The following is a 25,369-nucleotide window of genomic DNA, read 5'->3' on the forward strand; positions in this document are numbered from 1 at the left end:
ACCAATGCATTCATTGAATTTTGCTTGGCAATCTTATATGATTGGATCCCAATCCCTTGGCTCACCAATTCTCTCTAAAAACAAACAAATTCCCAATCCCTTGGTTTAAATGTTCATAAGAAGAGATGATGCTCGATCACTGATTATACCACACAGTTTCATGAACCACAATTTGGTAGGATTACATGTCACAATATCCATCCAAACCCCAATCCAATTCGCTGTGAGAAAGCTTCTCTAGCATGAATCCTCCATTCCTTTCCCAAGGTTCCGAAGGATTCCAATTATGGATAGTTTCTTTCCCAAGACAACTAACCAATGGAATTAGATCGAGAAGCTTTCTAACAAAATTCAAGAGAAAATATTGAAGAAGATAAAAACTATTATTGATTCATTGAATTACAATAGAGCTCCCTAACCCAATGAAAGGGGTTTAGTGAGTCATAGCTCTGAATTCAATTACAAAAAGTATGAAAACTAGAAAAAGTGATCCCCCAAAATTCCCCCCCCCGAGTACCAACCAACTTAAATTCTATCCTATTTATACACTTTCTAAATTGAGCTTCTGTTGTGTTTCTTGGGCTTTGAGGCCTTTCCCTGTTTCCTTTTGCTTTGGGTTTATGATCCATAATCCTGATGAGGCTGCTGATCCAATTCTGTAACATTCACTGAGCCAACTTAGTGATAATCAAGTAATGACACATGACTCAACAATTTGAAATTCCAGACTCATCAATTCTTCAGGCCCAATCCCATAAACCATGATATTCAATTGGGTTTCATACCAGAGTACGTTTAAGTTAATGTTTGTGCTCAAATGCTAACTTAAACTGCAATATCTTTGGCCCAGAAACCTTTTCAATTAGTGGCATTTAAGTTGCAGTTTAAGCTTAAACTGCAACTTAAACGTTGGACACTCCTGGAGGTGGTATAATTCAAGCACGTTTAAGCTTCAGTTTAAGGTTAAACTGAAGCTTAAACGTGGAAATGGAAGAAGGCAAGTCTGGAGTGTGGAGTTGTCGAACACGTTTAAGCTTCAGTTTAAGGTTAAACTGAAGCTTAAACGTGGAAATGGAAGAAGGCAAGTCTGGAGTGTGGATTGTCGAACACGTTTAAGCTTCAGTTTAAGGTTAAACTGAAGCTTAAACGTGGAAATGAAGAAAGCAACCCTGGAGGAGAATGGTCGAACACGTTTAAGCTCCAGTTTAAGCTTAAACTGGAGCTTAAACGTGGAAATGGCTCCCTGGTGCATTTCTCATTTCTGGCGTTTAACTTCCAATTTAAGGTTAAACTAGAGGTTAAACGCCACTTTCAGCTTTTCCTCAGCTTTCATGATTTTGGCGTTTAAGCTCTAGTTTAAGCTTAAACTGGAGCTTAAACGCCACTGATAGTTCCCAGCATTATATGGCTTGGTAGTTTGAGTTCCAGTTTAAGCTTAAACTGGAACTTAAACTCCACATGTGATATTCAAGCTTCCTTTATTGATTTTGTTGCTTCCTTGCCTAGCCTCTTCTTCCCTGAAATCATCCAAACAACTGCATCAAAGTCTTGCAAAATTTCATGAGAAATCTTCCATTCATAGCATTCAAGTAATATAACTAAAAACTCATGGAATTTGCATCAAAATCATACTGTTTGGATGGTTCATTGCTTTGTTATTCATTTAACCATTCTTGGTTACTTTAAGCTCAAGAAAATGCATAAAACAACTAAAACTAACAGAAAAATGCTAGTGAAACTAGCCTAAGATGCCTTGGCATCACTGCTCAAAGAACAAGAGAAATAAGGGCGTGAGATACAGGAACTAAAGCGCCAGAAGTTGCCCCTTGAAGAGCTAGACGTCCCACAGATTGAAGGAGCAAGTATCTCTCAAAATAAAGGTTGTTGAGTCCTAACTCTGTGATAACTTTTATTATTAGAGACCTATTTTAAGAGTTGCATGAGTATTAGTATTAGAGTCATTTATTTTTATGTCTTTAATTTCCTTTCTTATTATTTGTTTGCTTTTATGTTTAGTTTCTGTCTTGTTCTTATCTTTATTACACTATTTTAGTGCTTAGAGTCTATGTCTTAAAGCTATGAATTATTCCATGAATCTCTCACCTTTCTTAAAAAAATGTTTTTATTTGCAAAAGAACAAGAAGTGCATAATTTCGAAATTTATCTTGAAATTAGTTTAATTATTTTGATGTGGTGGCAATACTTTTTGTTTTCTGAATTAATCCTTGAACAGTGTATATTTTTTATAGTGAAGTTTATGAATGTTAAAATTGTTGGCTCTTGAAAGAATAATGAAAAAAGAGAAATGTTATTGATAATTTAAAAAATCATAAAATTGATTCTTGAAGCAAGAAAAAGCAATGAAAAACACAAAGCTTGCGAAAAAAAAGAGAGAGAGAGAAAGAAAAAGAAAAAGCAAGCAGAAAAAGCTAGTAGCCCTTTAAACCAAAAGGCAAGGGTAAAGAGGATCCAAGGCTTTGAGCATTAATGGATAGGAGGGCCCAAAGGAATAAAATCCTGGCCTAAGCGGCTAAATCAAGCTGTCCCTAACCATGTGCTTGTGGCATGAAGGTCCAATTGAAAAGCTTGAGACTGAGTGGTTAAAGTCGTGGTCCAAAGCAAAAGAGTATGCTTAAGAGCTCTGGGCACCTCTAACTGGGGACTCTAGCAAAGCTGAGTCACAATCTGAAGAGGTTCACCCAGTCATGTGTCTGTGGCATTTATGTATCCGGTGGTAATACTGGAAAACAAAATGCTTAGGGTCACAGCCAAGACTCATAAAGTAGCTGTGTTCAAGAATCAACATACTAAACTAGGAGAATCAATAATACTATTTGAATTCTGAGTTCCTATGGATGCTAATCATTCTGAACTTCAAAGGATAAAGTGAGATGCCAAAACTGTTCAGAAGCAAAAAGGCTACTAGTCCCGCTCATCTAATTGGAACTAAGCTTCATTGATATTTTGGAATTTATTGTATATTCTCTTATTTTTATCCTAATTTGTTTTTAGTTTCTTGGGGATAAGCAACCATTTAAGTTTGGTGTTGTGATGAGCGGATAATTTATACCCTTTTTGGCATTATTTTTAGGTAGTTTTTAGTATGTTTTAGTTACTTTTTATTATATTTTTATTAGTTTTTATGCAAAAATCACATTTCTGGACTTTACTATGAGTTTGTGTGTTTTTCTATAATTTCAGGTATTTTCTGGCTGAAATTGAGGGACCTAAGCAAAAATCTGATTTAGAGGCTGAGAAAGGATTGCAGATGCTGTTGGATTCTGACCCTTCTGCACTCGAAATGGATTTTCTAGAGCTACAGAAGCCCAATTGGGGCGCTTTTAATTGCGTTGGAAAGTGGACATCTTGGGCTTTCTAGAAATATATAATAGTCCATACTTTGCCCAAGATTTGATGGCCCAAACTGGCGTTAAACGCTAGCCAGAGACCCTTTTCTGGAGTAAAACGCTAGAACTGGCACCAAAACTGGAGTTAAACGCCCAAACTGGCACCCAAGCTGGCGTTTAACTCCAAGAATGGCTATACACATGAAAGCTTCAATGCTCAGCCCAAGCACACACCAAGTGGACCCCGAAAGTGGATTTCTGCACTATCTGCACTTAGTTACTCATTTTCTGTAAACCTAAGTTACTAGTTTAGTATAAAAACTACTTTTAGAGATTCATTTTGTAACTCATGACATTTTACATCTCTTATTGTATTTTCTACGGCATGAGTCTCTAAACCCCATAGATGGGGTGAGGAGCTCTGCTGTGTTTCAATGGATTAATGCAATTACTACTGTTTTCTATTCAATCACGCTTGATTGTATTCTAAGATACTCACTCGTACTTCAATATAGAGAACATGATGATCCATGACACTCATCATTATTCTCAAATCTATGAACGCGTGCCTAACAACCACTCCCGTTCTATCTGAGCTCAACGTAGTCATTGGGTGACAGCTTGAGTGTGTATCTCTTGGGTCTCTGATCCACGGACAAAGTCCTTGAGATTAGAACCTCTATGGTATAAGCTAGAACCAATTGGCAGCATTCCTAGGATCCGGAAAGTCTAAACCTTGTCTATGGTATTCCGAGTAGGATTTGGGAAGGGATGACTGTGACGAGCTTCAAACTCGCGAATGTTGGGCGCAGTGACAGTATGCAAAAGGATAGAGAGATCCTATTCCGAGCTAGTGAGAACCGACAAATGATTAGCCGCGCTGTAGCTGTACCTAGTATTTTTCATCCGAGACGAGAAATCCGACAGTTGATTAGCCGTGCAGATATCGTACCTGGTATTTTTCATCCGAGAGGATCATACGGCTTGCCATTGAAGGAAGCCATGCGTGTTTGGAGAAGAAGACAGTAGAAAAACAGAGATTCAGACAACAGAGCATCTCCGGAACCTCAACCTGTTCCTCACTACTGAACGACAAGTACCATTTATTTCATGTTATTTACTTTTCATAAACAAAATCATTTTTATCATTAATCTCCTGACTAAGATTTACAAGATAACCATAGCTTGCTTCAAGCTGACAATCTCCGTGGGATCGACCCTTACTCACGTAAGGTATTACTTGGACGACCCAGTGCACTTGCTGGTTAGTTGTGCGGAGTTGTGAAAAGTGTGATCACAATTTCGTGCACCACGCGTACGCGTGAGTGTTCAGATTTTTAAAATGACGCGCACGCGTGAGTGACTTTGTGCCATGGGCACAGTTCCCGCATCAGGCCAGCACAACTCTCGGCCTGACACCTCTTTACATCGATTTTCCTAGGTCATGCGTGCGCGTTATTGACGCGTACGTGTGAGGTGCCAAATTTTCAAATGACGCGTACACGTGAGGGACGCGTGCGCGTGGTATTGCTTGTGCGATTGGCACACTTTCTGCATTGCTCCCACGTAACTTTCTGCCATTTTTTTGTGCAGAATGCAGATACAAATGCAGATTATATGCAAAAATCATGAAAAGAGTCACTAAATAAAACTAAGAGAAAAAAAGAACGATCATACCATGGTGGGTTGTCTCCCACCTAGCACTTTGCTCTAACGTCCTTAAGTTGGACGGTTCACAAGCTCAATCTGCTTCTGCTGGTGGATCTTCCAATAGGAATACCTCTAGCTCTTTGTGTTCCTTCACCTTCTCACCATGATAAAGCTTTAAGCGTTGTCCATTGACCATGATGCAATTGGAACTTGACGGATGACGCAGGTGGAAGACTCCATATGGCTTTGCTTTCTCCACTCTATAGGGACCGTCCCATCTGGATCTCAGCTTTCTTGGCATGACTCTCAGCCTGGAGTTGTAAAGGAGAACCAGATCTCCAGGTCTGAACTCTCTTCTCTTGATATGCTTGTCATGCACAGCCTTCACCTTCTCTTTGTATAATCTGGAGTTCTCATATGCTTCGAGTCGAAGGGTCTCTAGTTCTGCTAGTTGTAGCTTCCTTTCAGCGCCAGCTTTCTCCAATCCCATGTTGCATTCCCTTACAGCCCAGAAAGCCTTGTGTTCCACTTCTACTGGAAGGTGGCAAGCCTTTCCGTACACTAAGCGGAAGGGACTCATCCCAATGGGTGTCTTGTACGCTGTCCGATACGCCCAGAGCGCATCAACAAGTCTGGTGCTACAGTCCTTCCTATGAGGCTTTACTATCTTTTCCAAAATGTGCTTTATTTCTTTGTTAGACACCTCTGCTTGTCCATTGGTCTGGGGGTGGTAAGCCGTTGCCACTTTGTGAACGATCCCATGCTTCTTCAGTAGTCCTGCTAGTCTCCTGTTACAAAAGTGAGTGCCTTGATCACTCACGATTGCTCATGGTGATCCAAAGCGACAGATAATATGATTTCTAACAAAGGAGACAACAGTGTTAGCATCATCAGTGCGGGTAGAAATTACTTCAACCCATTTAGAAACATAATCTACAGCTAACAGTATATAAAGGTAACCACTAGAGGTTGGAAATGGACCTATGAAGTCAATGCCCCAAACATCAAAAATTTCACAGAAAAAGCATAATTTGTTGGGGCATCTCATCCTTCTTGGATATATTACCAAACTTTTGGCATGGGGACAAGATTTACAAAAGGTAGCAGTATTCTTAAAAATAGTGGGCCACCGGAATCCACAGTCTAAAATTTTTCTAGCTGTTCTTTGAGGGGCAAAGTGTCCTCCACTCTCAGAAGAGTGGCAGGCCTCTAAAATAGACTGGAATTCTGATTGGGGCACACATTGTCTAATTACCTGGTTAGCACCACACCTCCATAAATATGGGTCATCCCATATATAATATTTAGACTCGCTTTTCAGCTTGTCTCTTTGATGCTTAGTAAAGTTAGGAGGGAAAGTATGGCTAGCTAGATAATTAGCTACAGGTGCATACCAAGGAACTACTTCAGATACTGCGTGCAAGCTATCAAATGGAAAAGCATCATTGATAGGAGTGGAGTCAGTCTTAATGTGCTCAAGGCGACTCAAGTGGTCTGCCACTAAATTCCGGTTACCACTTCTATCCTTGATTTCTAAATCAAATTCTTGTAGCAACAGTATCCAACATATTAACCTTGGTTTGGACTCCTTTTTAGCTAATAAATATTTTAGAGCTGCATGGTCTGAGTACACTACCACCTTATTACCAAGTAAATAGGCTCAGAATTTATCCAGAGCAAAAATAATAGCCAGAAGCTCTTTTTCAGTAGTAGTGTAATTAGACTGAGCAGTGTCTAGGGTCTTAAAAGCATACGCAATTACGAAAGGATCCTTACCTTTGCGCTGAATCAACGCCGCTCCTACTGCATGATTGAAAGCATCACACATAATCTCAAATGGCTGGTTCTAGTCTGGTCCTCTCACAATCGGGGCTTGAGTTAAGGCAACCTTCAGCTGATCAAATGCATTCATGAAGTCCTTTCTCAGTTCGAACTCAACATCTTTCTACAGCATTCTGGATAAAGGTAATGCTACCTTACTGAAGTCCTTGATAAATCTCCTGTAGAAACCTGCATGGCCAAGGAACGAACGGACTTCCCTCATGGAGGAGGGGTAAGGCAAACTAGAAATGACATCTACCTTTGCTGGATCTACAGAAATATCAGTATTAGAAACAACATGTCCTAGTACAATACCTTGTTTTACCATAAAGTGACATTTTTCAAAATTTAAAATAAGGTTTGAACTAACACACCTGTCTAATACTCTAGCTAAACTATCCAAGCAAAGGCTAAATGAATCACCATATATGCTGAAATCATCCATGAAAACTTCCATACAGTTCTCAATAAGATCTGAGAAGATACTCATCATGCATCTTTAGAAAGTAGTCGGTGCATTACATAAGCCAAAAGGCATCCTTTTGTATGCATACGTTTCAAAGGGACATGTGAAAGTAGTCTTCTCCTGATCTTCAGAAGCTATATGTATTTGAAAATAGCCTGTATAACCATCTAAAAAGAAGTAATGTGATTTACCTGACAGGCGATCAAGCATCTGATCAATAAATGGCAAGGGGTAATGATCCTTGCGAGTAGCTTGGTTGAGATGCCTGTAATCAATGCAAACTCTCCATGAATTCTGCGCTCTAGTTGTCAGGAGCTCTCCATGCTCATTGATGCGCATAAACTTGTTATGCTACGATTTAGGAAATTGCACGATCGGCAAAATTCCTTCCGGCAAGTGCACCGGTTATCGTCAAGTAAAAACTCACAATAGAGTGAGGTCGAATCCCACAAGGATTGGTTGAGTGAGCAATTCAGATTAGAAGTGTGTTCTAGTTGAGCGGAATCAAGATTTAGATGAGAATTGCGGAATGTAAAATTGGCGGGAAAAGTAAATGACAAGAAATTGAAATGGCGGAATCTTAAATTGCATGAATTAAAGAGCATAAGCTAAATTGCTGAAATTAAAAGGGAATGGGGGTGATTGCATGAATTTAGTTGCAGAATGTAAAGAGAAAGTGGAAATCAGAAATGGGGAATTCATTGGGTTATAGGAGATATTGAGATCTCCGAATCAAAACATGTTTATCTCTTCCTCAACCAATGCGTTCATTGAATTTTGCTTGGCAATCTTATATGATTGGATACCAATCCCTTGGCTCACCAATTCTCTCTAAATACAAACAAATTCCCAATCCCTTGGTTTAAATGTTCATAAGAAGAGATGATGCTCGATCACTGATTATACCACACAGTTTCATGAACCACAATTTGGTAGGATTACATGTCACAATATCCATCCAAACCCCAATCCAATTCACTGTGAGAAAGCTTCTCTAGCATGAATCCTCCATTCCTTTCCCAAGGTTCCGAAGGATTCCAATTATGGGTAGTTTCTTTCCCAAGACAACTACCCAATGGAATTAGATCGAGAAGCTTTCTAACAAAATTCAAGAGAAAAGATTGAAGAAGAAGATAAACTATTATTGATTCATTGAATTACAATAGAGCTCCCTAACCCAATGAAAGGGGGTTTAGTGAGTCATAGCTCTGAATTCAATTACAAAGATATGAAAACTAGCTAAATGAAAAAGTAAAAGTCCTTCCTAACTTAAATTCTATCCTATTTATACACTTTCTATATTGAGCTTCTGTTGTGTTTCTTGGGCTTTGAGGCCTCTCCCTGCTTTCCTTTTGCCTTGGGTTTATGATCCATAATCTTGATGAGGCTGTTGATCCAAATTCTGTAACATTCATTGAGCCAACTTAGTGATAATCAAATAATGACACATGACTCAATAAATTGAAATTTCAGACTCATCAATCCTTCAGGCCCAATCCCATAAACCATGATATTCAATTGGGTTTCATACCAGAGTAAGTTTAAGTTAATGTTTGTGCTCAAATACTAACTTAAACCGCAATATTGTTGGCCCTGAAACCTTTTCCAAGAGTGGCGTTTAAGTTGCAGTTTAAGCTTAAACTGTAGCTTAAATGCCAGACACTTCCAGTGATGCCTTTTGTGGAAGCACGTTTAAGCTTCAGTTTAAGGTTAAACTGAAGCTTAAACGTGGAAATGGAAGAAGGCAGCCCTGGAGGGTAACTTAGTCGAACACGTTTAAGCTTCAGTTTAAGGTTAAACTGAAGCTTAAACGTGGAGATAGAAAAGGCAGCCCTGGAGGTCGAACACGTTTAAGCTCCAGTTTAAGGTTAAACTGGAGCTTAAACGTGGAAATGGAAGAAGGCATCCTGGAGGTCGAACACGTTTAAGCTCCAGTTTAAGGTTAAACTGGAGCTTAAACGTGGAAGCTGAGAAAGGTAGCCCTGGAGGTGTCGAACACGTTTAAGCTCCAGTTTAAGGTTAAACTGGAGCTTAAACGTGGAAATGGAGAAAGCAACCCTGGAGGAGAAAACTTGGTCGAACACGTTTAAGCTCCAGTTTAAGGTTAAACTGGAGCTTAAACGTGGAAATGGCTCCCTGGTGCACTTCCCATTTCTGGCGTTTAACCTCCAGTTTAAGGTTAAACTGGAGGTTAAACGTGGAAATGCTTCCTGATTGGCATTCTCATTCTGGCGTTTAACCTCCAGTTTAAGGTTAAACTGGAGGTTAAACGTGGAAATGCTTCTTTGGTGAGACTTTCATTCTGGCGTTTAACCTCCAGTTTAAGGTTAAACTGGAGGTTAAACTTCAGTTTCAGCATTTCTTAGCCTTCATGATTCTGGCGTTTAAGCTCCAGTTTAGGCTTAAACTGGAACTTAAACTCCACATGTGATATTCAAGCTTCCTTTATTGACTTTGTTGCTTCCTTGCCTAGCCTCTTCTTCCCTGAAATCATCCAAACAATTGCATCAAAGTCTTGCAAAATTTCATGAGAAATCTTCCATTCATAGCATTCAAGTAATATAACTAAAAACTCATGGAATTTGCATCAAAATCATACTGTTTGGATGGTTCATTGCTTTGTTCTTCTTTTAACCATTCTTGGTTACTTTAAGCTCAAGAAAATGCATAAAGCAACTAAAACTATCAAAAAAAATGCTAGTGAAACTAGCCTAAGATGCCTTGGCATCACTCATTCTTTACTGTTGTGACTCCAGACTTCTTGGGCACCACTTGTACTGGACTGACCCATTCACTGTCTGAGATGGGGTAAATGATATCTGCTTCAAGTAGCCTGGTCACTTCTTTCTTGACAACTTCTAAGATGGTGGGATTCAGTCTTCTTTGGGGTTGACGGACAGGTCTTGCTTCTTCTAAAAATATCCTATGCTCACAAACTTGAGGGCTAATGCCTACTATATCTGCCAGGCTCCACCCAATTGCTTTCTTGTATCTTCTCAGCACACTGAGCAGCTGCTCCTCCTGTTGGGAAGTGAGTTTCCTTGCAATGATAACTGGGAGCTTCTGATTATCCTCAAGGTAAGCATACTTGAGGTGGGGTGGAAGGGGCTTTAATTCCAATTTCTGCTCATGGCTGGGCATTTGATCATCTGGAGCTAGTGATGGTTGTAACGTGGCTTCATCTTGTCCAGGGGGTGTCCCCACACTTACATCTTGCTCCATATGCCTCTCTTCTACTTCCTCCTGGTGAATTGCAGCTACCATCTCATCAATGATGTCGCATTGGAAGATAGAATGATTTTCAGGGGGATGCTTCATAGCTTCATCCAGATTGAAGCTCACTGCTCTGCCATCTATCTCAAAAGAGTAAGTTCCTGAGAAGGCATCCAGCTTGAACTTTGAAGTCTTCAGGAAGGGCCTTCCAAGCAGGATGGATGATGGTCTTCCTGAGTCATTAGGGGGCATTTCCAAAATATAGAAGTCAATAGGAAATGTGAGCCCCTTAATGCTCACCAGTACGTCCTCAGCAATTCCAACCACAGAGATGATGCTTTTATCTGCTAAAACAAAACGAGCTGCCGACCTTTTTAAGGGAGGGAGCCTCAAAGCATCATATACAGACAATGGCATTATACTAACACACGCTCCTAAAACACACATACAGTCAGGAAATTTCACACCATCTATAGTAATAGTAACCATGCATGGACCTGGGTCACTACATTTTTCAGGTATATCACCTACCAATGCAGAAATGGAACTACCTAGAGGAATAATTTCTAAATTCTGTAATTTATCTTTATGCATGCACAAATCCTTTAGAAATTTAGCATATTTAGGTACCTGCTGAATGGAATCAAAAAGTGGAATGGTTACCTCAACCTTTTTAAATATTTCTAGCATTTTAGGGTCTAGTTCCATCTGCTTTCTGGACTTCCTAGCAAGGTGTGGAAATGGGATAAGAATGGCGCCACTTGCAGCTTCTGCGTCCCTTGGTGCACCATTCCTTGGCTGAGCTGCTTCTTCTTCAACCAAGTCTTGTACTACATCCTCCTCTTTAGCATCCTCTGCCTCCACAACGCCTTCAACTTGTATGTTTTCTTCTGAGCTTGGCTCCTCATGATTCCTCTCTTGCAGTGTGGTTCCGGACCTTAAAGTGATGGCATTGATGCCACCTTTGGGGTTGGGTATAGGTTGAGAAGGAATTGTACTGGAGCTTGAAGGTTGAGTGTTGGAGGTGCTCGACGATCCCATATGAGAAACAAGAGCTTGTATAGCAGAAGTCAGACCAGTAAGTGTGTTTTCCATGGTCGTTTGTCTTTGTGCAAGAGAGTGAAGCAACTCGTCATTGGGAGAGGAAGATGGGTAAGTGATTTGAGGGACCTGCTGTTGGTTGTTCTGAGGTGCTTGGGACAGCCTTTGGTGAGGTGCTCTGTAAGGTTGGTTTTGATTCTGCTGTCTGTTGTTGTTGTTCCACCTCTAATTTCCATTGATGTCTCTGCCTCCTCTATTGTAGTTGTCCTTCCATCCTTGGATGGAATTATCTCTCCATCCCTGGTTGGAGTTGTCTTGCCAACCTTGATTGTGGTTTCCACCTTGGTTGTAATTGCCGCCTTGTTGATTGTATCCTTGATTCGGGTGGTCATAGAAATTATGAGTAGCTGCCAAGGTGTTGTCTTCTTGTTGGAACTGCGGACACTCATCAGTGTAATGAGTATAATTAGCACATATTCCGCATACTCTTTGAGGAACTAACTGTTGACTTTGTTGTGATGAGGGGGCCTGAGGTTGTTGTTGATTTAGTTGTATCTGCTTCAGTAGGTTGGTCATCTCACATATAGCCTATGTGAAGGCAGTAGTCTCACTACTAGAGGAAACCTCTGCACCAGCCTTGGGGTGGTTGTTCCTGTGCCTGTGATTACGAGTGGACTCAGCTAAGTTGCTGATCAGTTGCCACGCTTCATCTGTGGTCTTGTACTTTTTCAAGGAACCATTACTTGCACCATCCAATGTAGTCTTGTCCTGAGGCTTCATGCCTTGAGTGAAGTAGTTGATCAACACCAATATGTCAATCATGTGATGGGGGTATGCGTCCAAAAGATTCTTGAAACGCTCCCAATACTCATAGAGAGTTTCTAATTCGCCTTGAACAATGCAGGAAATCTCTTTTCTCAATCTATCTGTAACTTCAGCTGGAAAGTATTTTTCCAAAAATTCTTTCCTGAGCGTCTCCCAGTTGATAACAGTCGCTTCAGGTTGGGAGTAGTACCACTCACTCACCTTTCCCTCAAGAGAAATTGGGAAGGTGATTAGCAGAATAGAAGTTTCATCTGCACCATGATGCCTAACAGTAGAACAGGCTGTTTGAAAATCCTTGAGGTGCTTGATAGGCTCCTGAGTAGGTAAGCCATGAAACTTGGGCATCAAGTTGATTAGCGCAGTCTTTAGTTTAAAATCTGCAGCCAGATTTGGGTGACGCACTTGATACGGTTGCAGAGTAAAGTCTGGGGCTCCAGCTTCCTGGAGAGTGATCCTCCTAGGTGCTGCTATGTTACCTGCATGTAAATCAACCGAATTAGTAGAAAAGGAGCTTGTTTCTTCCTCAGATGGCGCTTCGGATTCGCCCTCAGACGAGACAGGTGAATTGATAATAACCACTTCACCACCCTCAGAGGCTAACCTACGCCGAGCTCGCCTAATACGTGAAAGAGTTCTTTCAATTTCAGGATCAAATGCGGCTAAGCTCGGATCAGGCAACGAACGCGTCATTCAATAAAAGAAACATACAGCTCATGGTAATAAAAACAAAATAAAATACGCAAAAATTAAAAATATGTACACTAACTAATAATTTAGCACACAATTGCAACTCCCCGACAACGGCGCCAAAAATTGATGCGGGCAGAAATCGGCCAGTTAAGAAATTTATAATATAAGAATAGCGTTGTAAGTACAATTCTTAACCAGCAAAATCCGCTTATCAATTTAGAAGGGTTGTCACAAAATTAGAATAAAAATCCTAGGAGTATGAATCCCAGGTCGTCTCCCAACGAGTTGACAAAAGGGTGCTATCTTATTAACCAGGAGTTTTCCGAGAAATTTTGAGAGTTGAATAACAAGAAATAAATAAATGTAAATTAATACAATGAAAATTAAAAGAGATTTATGTATTCAAAATAAAAAGCCTTGACTGGGGAAATGATTAATTGGAAGTTCTTTCCTTGTTGAAATTCTCTCAAGTGTAGTATAAAGAGGTTGTTATTTTCACTTAATTAACCCTTACTAAATAAAGGAAAGTCAAGTGATTGAGCTAACTCTTATTCGCAAATCCTAGTACTCTCCCTTGGGAAAGTCAAGCGTTAGTAAATAGAGAATTAGCCAACAACTTCCAATTTAACTAATCACTTGAGCATTCCAACTCTAGGGTCTCCATTTAATCAACCCCCAAGTCAAGTTGGGAGTCTACTCCATTGACATAAAAATTACTTGCACAAAATTAAAAAGGGAATAGAAGGAAGTCATGATAGACAATAACTAAAAATTAATTAAAAGTAAAAGTAATCCTTTTGATGAGCGGATAATTTATACGCTTTTTGGCATTATTTTTAGGTAGTTTTTAGTATGCTTTAGTTACTTTTTATTATACTTTTATTAGTTTTTATGCAAAAATCACATTTCTGGACTTTACTATGAGTTTGTGTGTTTTTCTGTAATTTCAGGTATTTTCTGGCTGAAATTGAGGGACCTGAGCAAAAGTCTGATTTAGAGGCTGAGAAAAGACTACAGATGCTGTTGGATTCTGACCCTTCTGCACTTGAAGTGGATTTTCTAGAGCTACAGAATCCCAATTGGTGCGCTCTCAATTGCGTTGGAAAGTAGACATCTTGGGCTTTCCAGCAATGTATAATAGTCCATACTTTGCCCGATATTTGATGGCCCAAACTGGCGTCTAAATGCCAACCAGAGACCTTTTTGGCGTAAAACGCCAGAACTGGCACCAGAACTGGAGTTAAACGCCCAAACTGGCATCCAAGCTGGCGTTTAACTCTAGAAAAGGCCTATGCACGTGTAAAGCTCAATGCTCAGCCCAAGAACACACCAAGTGGGCTCCGGAAGTGGATTTCTGCACTATCTGCACTTAGTTACTTATTTTTTGTAATCCTTAGTAACTAGTTTAGTATAAATAGCACTTTTTACTATTATCTAAGGAGCTTGGAATATGACCTTGGGACTTTTATGTTATGTTTTGGAGGCTGGCCATTCAGCCATGCCTAGAACTTTTTCTCTTATGTAATTTCTACGGTGGAGTTTCTACACCTCATAGATTAAGGTGTGGAGCTCTGCTGTTCTTCATGAAGTAATACAAGTACTATTGTTTCTCTTTGTTCACGCCTACTTCTTCTCCAAGATATACTCTCGTACTTAATTCAGTTAAGTCAGAAACTTTCATGAACACTTAATCTTCAAAGCATGATTTCTTCTTAACTAAAACTCAAATCAAAACTCTGATTTCACCAAAATGATCCTCTCTTCTTCCTCTACATAACCATATAACATATCAAGGATGGAAATAAGGTGATATGGATGTCTCCCCCCCTCTTCAATTCGGTTTTCAAGGAAACATGCTTAAACATGTGTTTTCTTGATGTTCTTCCTTAGATCTCTTGCTTAGCTTGACTTGTGAACTAAGAATCTTCAATTCCCAGCACGTTTAAGGTGAGAAATCCCTTCCTAACATGTTGATTAAGGTTTGGTCAGTTGAGGTTTTTTGGATTCAAAGTTGTTCTTGATGTGTTTTAGGAGGAAAAAGTGCTTTAAGAACACTTCAACGAGTAACCAGATTTGGAGCAGCAAATCAAGGTAGGGTTTGATGAAATTAATCTTGATTAGTTATGTTTGAGATGTGTGATTATGATATGGTTTGGTTATGATTGAAATTGATTGCTTATCTGATTTATTCTTGGTGAAATTTTGTTGAAATTTTAATGAAATTTGATGATATTCAACTTTGAATTTATGTTCTTCATGGCTTCTGGAAAAACGAATCCTAACCCTTAAATTGGGGTTGAATTTGTGTTTAAATTAATTAGAAAATAAGGGGCTTTGGTGGCTTCAATTTTATTATGAATTATGGTAAAAATCGGTTTGCTGAAAAGACTAAAAAACGGATGAAAACAGAGAAAGAATCTGAAGAATTTACGAAAAATACTTTGAGTGTGGTGAAGAACATTGAAGAACACCTTTTAGATCTTAAAAAGAGCAAGTTTGTAATTATTTTGGGGTTTGAGGGGTTACTTGGTAATTTCTGAAAGTTAGGGTGGTTAAAGTAGAAATATTAAAAGTTACGGGTGGTAAAAAGTGAATTTTAAAGGTTAAAAGTTAAAGTGGGGTAATTTTCAAAAATTTAATGATAAAATAATAAATAATAATAAAAAATTAAATAATAATATTTAATTAAAAATAATATTTTAATAAAAATAATAAAATAATGCGAAAAAGGTAGTTTTTCGTAAAACTTTTAGAAAGACAACTTTAAACTCAGAATATCATAATCACCTTCATAAAACACTTAGGGAGTGTTAAAAACATATTAGTGAGGCAAAGACAAAGGAAAGATAAAAAGTTAAAGAAGAGATAAAAATCAAAGGAAAAGTCTGTAAAGTTTTAATAACAGGAAAACAGACAGAGATTAGTAAACGAACTAGGGCAACATAGTTAGTCCTTGAGTTGCGGCTAGGATTAGGTATTATATGAAAGGTTAAACTGTTTCAGTATAGACTTAATGAACCTATATTTGGGACAGACTTGTATCATACTTGGTTGTGCATTTTCTCTATTATGATTGTTGTATGAATGTATGCTTTCTTTGCTTGTATTTTATTCTCTGTCTCTGTGTTCTATTTTCTTGTATTCTTCTGTTTGTGTTCTGTTTTCTATTTTCTCTACTTCCTCTATTTATCTATCTTCTATTAACTGTTTCTCTATATTCTGTTATTCGCTTGCCAAACAACACGAAATTAATGAACGTAACTAATAACCCCGGCCCTACTAAGAACTCCCCAGTTCTTACCCCTTCTCTCTCCTTTCCCCCTCAGATGGTAGCAAGAGTACCCTTCCGTAGTTCGTTGATGATCGTTCCGCAAAAAGGACTCCGCTCTATGTAGTCTTATAAGTCTAGAGTGCTCTATTACCTGTTTATATGTATATACTGTGAGACCAGCCAACGTCTACACCCCGTTTGTATGCAAACTTTTACTTAAATCCTGTGTACGAGACTCCTGTTATGTGGCTACTTGATAAGATACCAGAGGAACGTTGATACGCACAAAACTTGTCTCTCAACAAATTTTCTTCGGCAAGTGTACCGAATTTTTCGTCAAGTAAAAACTCACAATAGAGTGAGGTCGAATCCCACAGAAATTGATTGATCAAGCAATTTTAATTAGAGGAATGTTCTAGTTGAGCGAACTAGAATTTGATTTGAGATTTGCAGAAAATTAAATGGTGGGAAAGTAAATAGCAGAAACAGTAAATGCTAGAAATAAAGAGCTGAATGTAAATGGCGGAAAGTAAATTGCAGAATCTTAAACAGGAATGGGGTAATTGCTCATAAAAGTAAATGGCAGAAATTAAAGAGAATGGGTAAGATCAGAAATGGGGAGTTCATTGGGCTCAGGAGATGTTGCATTCTTCGGATCAAGTTCATTTTCATCTCTTCCTCAATCAATGCATTCATTGATCTCCATGGCAATCTTAAGTGATCGAATTCCAATTTCTTGGTAATTCAATCTCTCAAATCTTGATCAATAGCCAATTCTTTGGTCAATTGCTCATGATAAGAGATGAAGTATGGTCACTGATTATACCACATGCATTTTCCAAATCAAGTGTTGGTAGGATTATAGTCACATATCCATCCAAACCCAATTTGGTCCAGCATGAGAAAGCATTTCTAGCATGATCTCTTTATTCCTCTTTCAAGGTTCAGAAGAGATCCAAGTATGAATAGCTTCTTTTCCAAGATAACTACCCAATTGGATGAAGATCGAAAGCTTTCTAGTAAAATCAAGAGAAAAGATAGAAGAAGGAGAATGAAAACTAATATTGATCCATCAAATTACAACAGAGCTCCCTAACCCAATGAAAGGGGTTTAATTGTTCATAGCTCTGAAAAATGAAAACCAAGATGGAGAATACATGATGAAAGTAAAACTAGAAGTGCAGAGAAAGTAAAATACAGAGAGTAGTTCAATGCCAAAGGCTCCCTAAAATTTCCAACTCCCTTACTAATTCAAAGCTACTCCTATATATACTACTCTTCTCATCTTCTAGTTAGCTCTTCAAGTCTTGGGTATGGGCCTCTGAATCTTGAGTTTGAAGCAGTTATCCTTTTCATTGGGCTTAGCTTTGCTTGCAGAGAGAAAAGGTGAAGTAGGCAGAGACTTTGACTCAGGACGTTAGTGGTGTCAACGTTAAGTGAAAGTGTGGGTTCGAGAACGTTAGTGACAATCACCTTTTTCACTAACATTCCTAACCCAAATATGATCACGTTGACTTCAACGTTAGTGGCACTAACGTGACCACTAACGTTGCCTCTTGGTCCTTCGCACACGTTATTGGGACTTACCTTTCCCAATAACGTGGAGAGTCCTCCCTTGTCTCTACGTTAGAGTCCACGTTAACTAGGTTAACGTGGCTTCTAACGTAGCAGTGCCAATTCTTTAAGAACGTTAGTGACACTTACCTTTGTCACTAACGTTCCAATGTGCCCCTTTTCCACGTTAGAGTCCACGTTAACTAGGTTAACATGGCTTCTAACGTAGTAATGCTAGCCATCCCCAACGTTAGTGACAAAGGTGAGTGTCACTAACGTTGGCTCATCATCTCTTTATCCACGTTAGCTTCCACGTTAACCAAGTTAACGTGGGAGTTAACGTTGCTCATGGTGGCTCTTGGTGGTTCACCCCAATGTTAGTGACAAAGGTAAATGTCACTAACGTTGGCTATCAATTGCTCTCTCCACGTTAGCTTCCATGTTAACTAAGTTAACGTGGGAGTTAACGTGGCTTATGGAGGCTTGGCCAACGTTAGTGACAAAGGTGAATGTCACTAACATTGGCTTCTCTTTTGCTTCTTAACGTTAGAGTCCACGTTAACTAAGTTAACGTGGCAACTAACGTGGCCAATTATGAGCTTAGTCCAACGTTAGTGACAAAGGAGAGTGTCACTAACGTTGGCCTTGTTGTCTTCTTCCACGTTAGAGTTCACGTTAACTTAGTTAACGTGACTCTTAACGTGGGCTTATGATGGCTTCGAGGGCGTTTTTGGCGATTACCTTTCTCATTAACTTTCCAAGTTAGCACCCATTCCACGTTAAAGGTCACGTTAGTCCACGTTAGTGGGACTAACGTGACTGCTAACGTGGTTCTTCTTTGCTTCCTTTGTCCTGAAATCAAGCAACAAAGTGCATCAAAGTTCTAGTCCAAGTCATGAGTCATGCATCATCCAATTTGTCATATAATTCATGCAAAATTCTCATGAAATCATGTAAAGTGCACAATGTATGCTTGAATCAAGATGTAAGTGAATATCTACCCAAAACTAGCTTATTTTCTAAGAAAATGCATGAAACTACCTTAAAAACAGTAAAGAAAAGGTCTATGAAACTGGCCAAAATGCCCTGGCATCACACGTCATATGGCAATGTCTGATCGTGCAGAGGAGTAGTAGATGATGTCCCATCTTTTGATGACATTTGACCTGACTCGAGTTTTGAAGACCTAGAACATACTTTCCCTCGCTTTAGTAGTTTAGAGGGACAGGTGAGTATAGATCCTAGGCTAGCCTGGGTGCCAATTTAGGGACTTCTTGTACAGGTCAGGGCCTGGGATGTTGTATGTATATATATGTATATAGTTATTATCTAGCTATATCTAGGGGTGTTCTAACTAAAAGTCTATACTCTAATAAAGGCTGTTTCACGAAATGTTATCAACTGCTTGAAATGTATTTATGTGTGGTTGTTTATAACCGTTTTATCTGTTATTAGTTGTGAATTGATTATGAATGAATCCGTCTATTAACCCAAATGTTTTCAAAAAAAAAGTACCTCATAAAATAACTATATTTTTAACAATGAATTACGCTCATATAATAAATAATAGGTAATAATTAGGAGGACAAGTTGGTAGCGCTCAGTTTCCGGTATGATCTAGACATACTGAAAATTGGGTCATTTCAATTTGGTATCAGAGCAGTTCGTTCCCAGTAGAGCCTGGGGAGTGGACTGACTATGCTTTACTGCATACTCTGCTTGTGTGTCTCATGCTGTTTGGGTATCTTCAAGATACATTTGGCATGAATGTCTATGAGCACTCATTTTGGGAATGTTTGTGCTTAACTTGAGATATTAAGAATGATCACCTTAATATTGATTGTTGTAACATCCCTTCCAACAAAATACCTTGCTTAAGTCAGGGTATTTCTACTAGAAAGAACGTTGCATGACCTTTTCCAATATTAACTACTTAATTACTGAGCCTTTGTATCGATTTCGCGTTTCAGTTTTAAGAAAATGCTAGAAAACTTTGTTTTTATTTATTAAAGACATGTATCAAGGATAAACATTGCAAATAATAAGAACAATCACATAAGTATTACTAATAGTAATTATTATACATAAGAAGTCATATAAACCCAGATACAACACCTACCCCTCTGTTAAAATAAAACCTCAAAGGACCAGAGTGAGGGGACTCTATGAAAGCAATTAAAACCATAAAGAAAGCCTACTAATTGCTTGCAGCTTCATATTGCATCTTCAAACCTGTGTCACTGAAAGGGTGGAAAATTTGGGGGTGAGAACCAAACCACATGTTCTCAGTAGAGGTCGAGAATGCCGTGAAAGTAAAGAATAAAGCGCAAATAGTTAATTTCATTCAGAGACATCTAAAAGAAAATTAACCTTCTTTAAAAGCATTAGTTAATTATTCAAAATCCTAGAACCATATTTTCTTTATAAAACTCTTAAAAATTTCCTAGACTGTATGAATGACCAACCTGTTCCAAGCATAGGTTCATTAAGTCTATGCTGAACCAGTTTGATTTTTCATACTTTACTAGACCATATCATAAAAGAAGTTACCTACGCGGTATAAATGATCATCCTGCTCCAAGCATAGGTTCATTAAGTCTATGCTGAACCAGTCAGATACTTTATACAAAACTAGACCTCAAACGTACCAGTCACGGCCTTAGGCCCAAACAACTCAATCAACACCCATTTCACCACAATCCAGCCAATCAGTTACAAACATAAGTAATGAGGTTCAAACACAATCAAGAGCAATTACATCAAGTATAGCAACTAGCAGTTAAACAGAATTATTCACGTAGGCAAACCAATTACAATATACACACCCAAACAATATCACATAGATGCATATGATGCATGTCTAGTCCTAGTGCAGGCCATGAGCTCATGTGTCGGTTAGCAGCTGCCTTCCCGACATTTATCCGGTCACGAGTTCACAATTTCCTGGATACGATTTTCCATTAAAATAAATGCGCATATAATTATTAGCAGCTCTATTGAGACAGCCTCTGCTTTCTACTCGCAGGAAACATATACTCTTGGGAACGAAAAACTACTCTTGGGTTGCCTCAGGGCAACAAACAAATAAACAAACATCTCTTGGGTTGCATTAAGTAACAAACAAATAAATAATATCTCTTGGGTTGCATTAAGCAACAAATATATATATAATATCTCTTGGGTTGCCGCAAGCAACAAACAAACATCTCTTGGGTTGCATTAAGCAACAGATAATCATACAATAAGTACTTTACTCTTTCCTTTTTCTTTCTTAATTGCAATGACGCAAGCGGGACAAGACTCACGCCCTTGCCAACAATCCCGTATACCAAATAATATTTACTTAAAAGAATCATTGAAGTTATTATCATTAAATAAGCCTTAAATATTGATTTTTATTAAGTCCTTGTACTTTTATAAAAATTTGGACATAATCTCCTTTAAAAATAGGACTTAGCCACCCTTACGGGTTCCTTCTTTCTCAACATTTCATCAGCCTCTTTCAGCAGTTGCCACAGCAATATATATTCTCAAAAAACATTTGATAATAGTATAGAAAATCTATTTCTTAAATTCCATATCCAAAATAATTGCCAACACAACTTGGTAGCCTGATTTCTATTTTATTTTTAAAATATCAAATGAATTCGGAATCACGCAAACTTTATATCTATGTGACCGTCTCAGATTAAGCTTTCTATTAAATTAAAAATCATAATTTTTCGCTGACTCTAGCTTCGGGAATATAAGCAAAACCGTGACTGCTCTGCAGTGTTTTAAAATCAGAAGACAGCAGCAGCATACAACATTCGAAATTTCATATAAAATCCAAATTAAATCCAACTACCTTCAAAATTAATGTGGTTAAACATAACTCATCCAAATTTCTTTCTCAATTAGTTCCAGGGTCATACCATTTTTAATGAAGAAGTAACGTAGCTTCGAAATTAGATAATTCTCTGCAGAATTCTGTTTTACAAATTATTGAACACAACCTCTTCCTAGTCCCATAACTCACTTATTAAAACATGGAAAACCCTGAACTTTAAATCACATATGCTAAACATACTTAATTTTCACCTCCAATTGGTTGCATCTCAATATCTATCCAGGATCAAAAGTTAGAAACTCTCAAAGTTACTAAATTAAGAAAACAGAATCTGGCTTTTTCTGCATAATGCATTATACTTCAAAAATTCATATCTTTAAAACTACAAGTCCAATTGTTCTGAAATTTTACGGTATTAGAATAATAGAAATAAAGTTTTATTTAAAATTGGTTCCATTTCAAAATTCAAACTGCAGAATTTCCAATAGAGGAATCAAGTTGCTGCTGTGTTAAACGTTCTGCAGAAAAACCAGATTTGACATCCATAATTCAAAAATTTACCATAAATCATAAACTTAATGAAAAAGTCTCAAATTCACCAGTTCAACTCTCTATATTCCCAAGCTTAATCCAGACTTAGTTCCATGCAAATCTGATCATCATAGAATTAGTTATAGATTTTCAAAGTTTCTAATTTCATTTAAATTAGTGCAGAAAATCAGATTCACGACTTAACTTTGAAAAATCATAACTAATGTTCCAGTTAATATGAAACCTTCAAAATTAAATCTCAACAATCACACTTAATATAATTTACTTAACATTTAAATTCTCATCATTTCAGTCACTATAGAGCCACTGATTCAATTTCAAAGTTGCTGTTTAATTTCAAGAGAACCTGATTTTCAGTAAACCATTTTGTATTCAAAATCCAACCCTTCAATACCCCTCAAAACCAATTCCAAATCAACCACCAACCAAGTTCATTAATATTACAATATACCAAATAACAGCTCAGCGACAACAAATCCAACATTACCCATTAAAATTCAGAAATTCTCAACAATTAGTCATCAAACAATTCTCAATCCACATAATCAATCAATATCACTAATCAACAATTCCAAATCACAATCTCAACCATTCCAATCACAATTTCAGCCACAATTCAATATTCACATAATCAATCAATTACTCACAGCTATTAAATCTATTTGCAGTTATTCAATAAACCTTGTAGGCATTCTTAAATTGAAATCATTTAAACCCCCTACCTCGATTAGCTAAACCGGAAGGAATTAACCACGATAAACCTGTTCTTTTTGAATTCATAGTAGCAGCAACAATTCCAACATTATTGGGACGCGGCAGCAGCATCAACCATGATCACACTCCAACAACAACAATTTTGACAACTCCAGCAGAACACAGCAACACTAAAACAAAGGTATCGGCTACCGTAATTAAAATAAGAATATAGCAGAGAAACAAAATTCTAAATAGAACAAGAGTGGAAACATTACAGGATTATGAATGGAGGTTCAAAGTCAAAATGAAGAAGATGGCGCAACAGTTTGTCTTCTCTAGCGATGAGCTCCAATTGTGGCGATTTCAATGAATACAGTATAATTAGGAATATTAGAGGCCGAGACAGGATCATTTCAAAGCGACAATGGTTCAGAAATGGTAACTCTAATAGCTAGGACAGAATTGACTCACCCGCAACGATAGCGGCGACTAGGAATTCGAAAGACAAACCCTAGTACCAACGGCAGCGGCGCTGCCTCCTCCTAGTCGTCGTGTTCTCCTTCTTCCTGTACGCGTTCTACTTCGCTCATCACCTCGCTTCACACGGTGGCGTTCTCCTCCTGTAGTGACTTGAACGGCGGCGGCTATCCCAAACAGAGACAGCGACGTCGTCTCCCCTTCTCTCCACGCGCAGCAGCTCTGATCGATGATGGTAGCAGTGACGGATGCACGAGGATGACGAAGTCAAAGCCTTCTTGATCATCCCAGCGTCTTCCTCCTATTCGCTTACTCCCTGACTCCCGACTTCTCCATCTCCCCCTCTCGATCTCTCTTCTTCCCCCTTCGAGCTCCCCTTTCTCTCTTCACTGTTTCCTTCCTTTTCTCTGAACGTATGTAGTGTGCGTTTTGTGAAATTAGGGTATTAATTAGGAAATTTGTGATCTTAAATTAAATTAGATTTTGATTTGATAAATTAGGGAAAAATATATACAAATAATATAACAATTTTACAAAATATTCATGATAGGATAACAATTTAGAATTCAAATATAATGCTATAAAGATTACTTTTAAAACGCATGAGATTTTATCTATCAATCTATTAACGAGCTCAAATAATTATTTTTAATTTAAATCATAGATTAAATATATTAATCACATTTTTATAAAATGTAGTTTAAACTCAATATTCAATTATTCAAATTAAATGATATAATTTTTTATTATTTTTCTATCACCGAAACTTTAATTTCAATTTACAAAATATCTAATTATAATAAAATTACTTAAACTTTAAGTATTTATAAAAATCCATTTAATCATTCCTAATAAATTAATCTCAAAAAGCTCAAACTAATAAAATAAACCATAATTTATCCATAATAGAAATTATTTAAATTATATAATTTTCAAAATACATGAAATAACCAACTATAAAAATTTACACAAGAATATTAATTGAATTAACTCTAAATATTAGTAAACTAATTCAATTACTCTTAATTAATTAATTTATAAAATAAAATATCAAATTAATAAAATAAATCCTAACTTTTTTCTGGATAAAAGTTACTTAAATTAAATTATATAATTCTTTCTTATTTTTCAATTACTAAAATTATACAAAATATTTCATTATATAAAATTACATTAAGAATCTTAATTAGTTTAAAATGAAATTATCTCTGAATCTATTTAATTATTTCTAATAAAATAATTTTTAAAATTATAAAGTTTAAACTTAATAAAATAAAATCACAATGTATTCATAATTAGATTTTCAAAAATGCGGGATGTTACATTCTATCCAACTTACAAAAATTTTCGCCCTCGAAAATTGATATAAGATGAAGAAAAGATTTATATTCACATCCCCTTTTGAATATTTTAAAGATACCAAGAAAATCATATCACATAAACATAGAAGAAAATATACTAGGTAATGCAAGAGTTGATAAAATAACTTAACTCATGATAAATTTTGAAATCCAAAATCAAATAGGCATAATATTCGTTCAGAACTTTTAACAAAGCATGAGCACTTCCTTTCGTCGTCTCAAAACTCCACAACTCCTTATAACTTCGTATACTAACCAAATTCACTTTCCACACGCACAAATCGCGTCCCTAAGAACTAGCGTATATAAGGAATACGAAATATGAGAAAAGAAAGACAAACGGCACGAAAGGTTTATGCGAGAAATTGGAAGAATGCTCAAGTTCACAGTTGGACAAAGATGGTATTTCGCAAGGTTTTGAAGGAATACATGAGATCGTCAACAAACAAGGATATATATAAGCAATGAAATGGAGCATAAAGGGAGTTAATTCGAAGCTTAGGAAGAAATTTTGAATCGAACAGTTTCAATATGAACATCATTAGGGAAAATAGTACAACAATTTTGAACAACTTC

At 37.5% G+C, this 25,369-nt stretch overlaps 1 long non-coding RNA gene and 1 other non-coding gene across 2 annotated transcripts; one reads left to right on the forward strand and one right to left on the reverse strand.

Annotated features, from left to right (window-relative positions):
* The first annotated feature begins 12,358 nt into the window (after positions 1-12,358).
* Positions 12,359-12,462, forward strand: LOC112725924 (small nucleolar RNA R71). Its single transcript, XR_003165003.1, has one exon. It is a non-coding gene; the product is annotated as a small nucleolar RNA R71 (small nucleolar RNA).
* Positions 12,463-19,917: 7,455 nt separating this feature from the next.
* On the reverse strand, positions 19,918-23,398 carry LOC112722298 (uncharacterized). Its single transcript, XR_003162591.3, has 3 exons — positions 23,231-23,398; positions 22,982-23,143; positions 19,918-20,118 (listed from the first exon to the last, which is right to left on the reverse strand). It is a non-coding gene; the product is annotated as an uncharacterized lncRNA (long non-coding RNA).
* Positions 23,399-25,369: the final 1,971 nt, after the last annotated feature.

This window comes from Arachis hypogaea, chromosome 11 (assembly GCF_003086295.3).
Source record: "Arachis hypogaea cultivar Tifrunner chromosome 11, arahy.Tifrunner.gnm2.J5K5, whole genome shotgun sequence".
NCBI classification, from domain to species: domain Eukaryota; kingdom Viridiplantae; phylum Streptophyta; class Magnoliopsida; order Fabales; family Fabaceae; genus Arachis; species Arachis hypogaea.